Source organism: Glycine max, chromosome 13, assembly GCF_000004515.6.
Source record: "Glycine max cultivar Williams 82 chromosome 13, Glycine_max_v4.0, whole genome shotgun sequence".
In the NCBI taxonomy this organism is placed as follows: Eukaryota; Viridiplantae; Streptophyta; class Magnoliopsida; order Fabales; family Fabaceae; genus Glycine; species Glycine max.
Genome location: NC_038249.2, coordinates 33,609,848 through 33,614,411, shown reverse-complemented (window position 1 = coordinate 33,614,411; position 4,564 = coordinate 33,609,848).

Here is a 4,564-nt window from a genome sequence, read left to right as displayed (position 1 = left end):
TTCTTTTAGAAATGTATACATGATATTTTTAATTCCTTTCATAAATTTGTAATAACGTTATTTACGGATGCAATATTTACTTGAAGTATTTTAAGTATAAATCAATGATAACATTAAATATAATTTAAGGATATGATATTTACTTGTCGTAATTAATATTTTATATTTTTTAATCATGATTGAGTGTAAATGTAGCATTAACACATCCTTCCCATTTATGTGTATGTCTAACATGTTTTAATTAAATTGATTCACACGATATATTGCAAAAGTAATCCCTATTATGAAAATTAATTTAATTAAAATTGCATAAATTTTGTATGAAATTATTTATGCGAATTGTGTTCAGTCCAAAGAAAGACGCAATTTGGCCAAATAATATTTTGTACCTGTTATAATAAATGTGTGACAATAATAAAGGTATTTTCATGTGAATAATAGCCCGTCTAAATAAAGGTTATTATTTGACAGAATTTATTGTCTATATTCGATCATTGTCTTGAGAGTATAAATTACAAATTAATTTCTCTAGGAATTAATGTTGTGCTAGGTATTTTGTGATGGGTATGTTTTGTAAAAATATTTGCATGTTCTGTTATATATATTTTTATATAAATAAATTATATGTGAAAGTTATGTAATTTTAAGACGTTCTATTTATTATATTAAATTGTCTTATATTTTTTTGTTAAATTGATTGAAACATGTTGTCAAAGTAACCTCTATTGCGTAAGTTGATTTGATTGAATTTACATGGATATCGCATGAAATTGTGTTCGGCCTAAAGGAAGACATAATTTGGTAGAATAATAACATGTTTGCGATGGTAAACATGTGACGATTATAAATAGTATGATTTTTCATATAAATAATGAAATGTTCAAAAATAATTATTATTTGACCGGAATAACCATCATATAAGTTTTTCATGTGAGCAATGGAGTGTCCAAAGATAATCTTTGTTTGACAGAACTTATCACCAATGTTCAATGTGTTGAGAGTACCACTTGCCGTTAATCTTTTTCAATCCAAAGATTGAGAATTAATTATGTACTAGATATCTTGTTTGAGTCTTAAAATTTACCGTTAAGATTATTTGTGCATTGTATATTTATTGTTCTCTTCTTTAATTGTTGTTATTGTTACTATTATGTTTTAAATAACTCATTATTTAAATCCCAAAGTTGCATGTATAAAATTTAGAATGTGAGGGAAGTCAGTTGAGAGTTGAAGATATTGCATAATTTATTTTTTTCCTAGAGAAGAAACAAGAGAACAAGATAAGAAATTTCTTTTTTACTATTGTAGGATGAAACATATAAAAAAAAGGTCTCATTTACACTATTTAGCATGTGAAAATGGTAAACTTCTCATTTTTGTTTGTCTTTAGTTTTGTACCAAAGGACGCTAGTGGGTAGATTTTGATTTCACTACTCACAAAAGCATGTCTATACGATGCTACCTATGAAGTCATCCGTCAAGTGATAATGAAAAATTCTTCTATGTGGACGATGACATAAAATTATAGTTGAAGCTATGAGAACTTTTATGTTGCTTTAAAAGACTCAATTTCATTTGAATTTGGTTGAGACATATATTGAGTTATTTATTAAACCAAAATTTATTTCTAATTTGGACAAATTCAATTATTTTTGTTCAATTAGAAATAATTAGGTTAGTCTCTCGTGTGATTCAAATGTTGCAAATTATGAGTTCTTTTATGGATATTTGAGTGTTCCTATTGCAAACATTTTTTGGGTGGCACAAAACTTAAAATTAAATCAGAATTTCATTACTTTATAACATAAGCGCTCAAGCCATATCTCTTAATAGAGGATTTGGATGCTTGTGTTATAGGAAATTCTGGATCCTTTATATTGGTTGGACCTTATAGTCTATATTGAGTATATAAAGAGAAAATAAACAAACAGAATTCAGGTGCTGAAAGAAATAAGGATGTCTTAGAACTAATACATGCATATATTTATGTTATATTCCTTATGGATTCATGGAATGAACAAATGTATTTTATTATGTTCATAGATAATTTCTCTTTATTTTAATTATGAGAAGTTTTAGCCTCTACACATTTAGTCTTTCAAAGATGAAGTTGAACTTCAACCAAGAAAAAGAAAGAAAATTAAGGTTATCAAATGTGATCGTGGGGAATACTATGGTATATATGAAATAAGGTACAACGTTTAGAGTCCTCCATGTGTTTTTCTTCAATAATTGTGAAATTATTTTAATACATATAATGTTAGGCAAACCTAACATGAACAAAGTTGCAAAATGATGAAATTAGACTTGTACATATATGGTAAAAAGTTTAATTCTTCTCTACCAAAGTCGCTTTGGGGAAAGACATTAAATAATACAATTTATATCCTTTTAAGGTACCAATTAAAGTAGTCACTACCCTATAGGTATGAGTCGGGGAAATTCCAACATTAGACATATACACATTTAAAGATGTTCAGTTGAAGTAATGTCTTATAGGTTGTATGAAGGTAAGTTGGACTTAAAGATAATTAGTTATAATTTTTTTTTTTTGTTACATTTAAAGCTCTCGCATGTATAAGTTTTACAATCTCACTTTAAGATCATATTTGAGACGTGCAAGACTCCTTAAGGAAATTGAGTTTAGAGGGGAAGAAAATATAAGGAGTGGTGTCTTTAAAGAATAATTTGTTATTAACCATAGACAAGCCTTTATACTTACCATTGTTCAAGAAACGGATACGGTAATTAAATAAGGATGTTACTCCTAACATTCCTAAAGTTCAAACTCAATAATCTCAAGAAGTATCATTAAGAATATCCACTAGAAAAAGGAAAAAAAATGTAATTTGATATAATTATGTCATATTTCTTTAAGAACATGAATATGACATTAGGTTTGCTGAGAATATATAATTGACCTTAGTCAAGTCATGTTGTACTATAACTCTTAAGTGGATCGATGCCATAAATGATGTAATAAGACCAATGGTAGAACAAGACATTTGGAATATCGTCAAATTACTTGAAAGTGTATTAATCGATTATTCGTTCCATAACAGATTTTAAGAAGAATACATAGATCATAAATCACCTATGGATTCAAATTCCATTACATTTGTTTGATCAATTATTATGGATCCAAATATTCTTACAACTCTTCTTAATATTTTATAAGGATCGTCTAAAATTTTAACATATTGTAATATCCTCCACATGAGCAATGATAGTTTCAATTTTGTGACACTATCGGAGAATCTAGAACTACGGTAGTTATTTGGCGAGTAACGATAAAGATTAAAACAAAAACAAAAAATTGCTCTTGCAGATACTAAATAAAAAAGTTGATGCAGTATAAAAAAAAATGAATAATTAACCCTCTAGTAAATGAAAAAGGGGTGTTACTAATGATTAATTCCTTACACTATTTATGAGGCATAGCAAGGACTCCACTTGATTTCTCGCTATTGAGTCTCCAACAAAAGCCATTGACTTTCCCTTGACAAGTTTCAAGAAATGAGATGCATCAAACAGAGGAAGCTCACATTCATGGGGCTTCCATCTTCATTTGACGAACTCTCTGTCGGGTCTTCCGTGCATGAAGCAGTTCTATTTGTCCATTCTGAAAGGGCATGTTTTGTTGCTGTAGTAAGGTTCTTTAGGATAAAGAGTCCAGTTTCCGGAAAATATGTTGCATCTCTTTGTTTCTTTGGTCTCCAAGCTACTGGCATATATCTTGGAAAATGATTGATTTAAGGTTCTGGAGAGGAAGGACTAGCACGATAACAAGCAGTGAGTGGTAATAGGAACACACCTTTAGGAGTGTTAGGTGGACTGGTTTTTATTACTCAATAGTTCAGCTTTCTGTTTTAACTTCTGAGTGTTTAGTTAAGCATTGCTGCTATAGTAGTGCTATGGAACTGAGGAAGCTTCAACTTGTACAAAATAGTACTTAAAAATTAAATAGTAACAAATTTATTAAATAAAATTTGGAGCGTGTTACACGTTCGCTGGACTTGGCTCGATGCATTGTTTAGATCAAACGGACATTTATTACTAATTTGCTCTTAAACTATTTATTGTGGCAATCATAGTGTCTGACAGTACTTATTATGCAACCAAAAAAAGTCAGTCCTTATTGTCTTGGTTATTGCACTGCAGCGCTCTGTTCTGTGCTCAAGCACTGACTCTAATTATACTGCCAGATCAAAATACTTCATACAGTATAATAATATATTTTGCACGTGTTAGATGAACAATATCAAGGGTCTTGCCTGTTTTTTTATTTCCTGTGATTGATGCATACAGTATTATTTTCATTTTAACTTTCCACATCTATCTTTCGTAATAGATGGTTTTTATTTCCTGTGACACGCTAGAAGTCATCTCTACTTGAAACACTGTAAGACAGTAGCATTTTTCTTGATAGAGATTCAAATTGTCCAGTGCTTGATTGGTATTGCTTCCATTTGGAATACTACTTACAATATTTTTTTTTGAAATTTAGAAGAAAACAAAATGATTACATGATTAAGTTATCATTTTCTTTATATTATATGTTTAT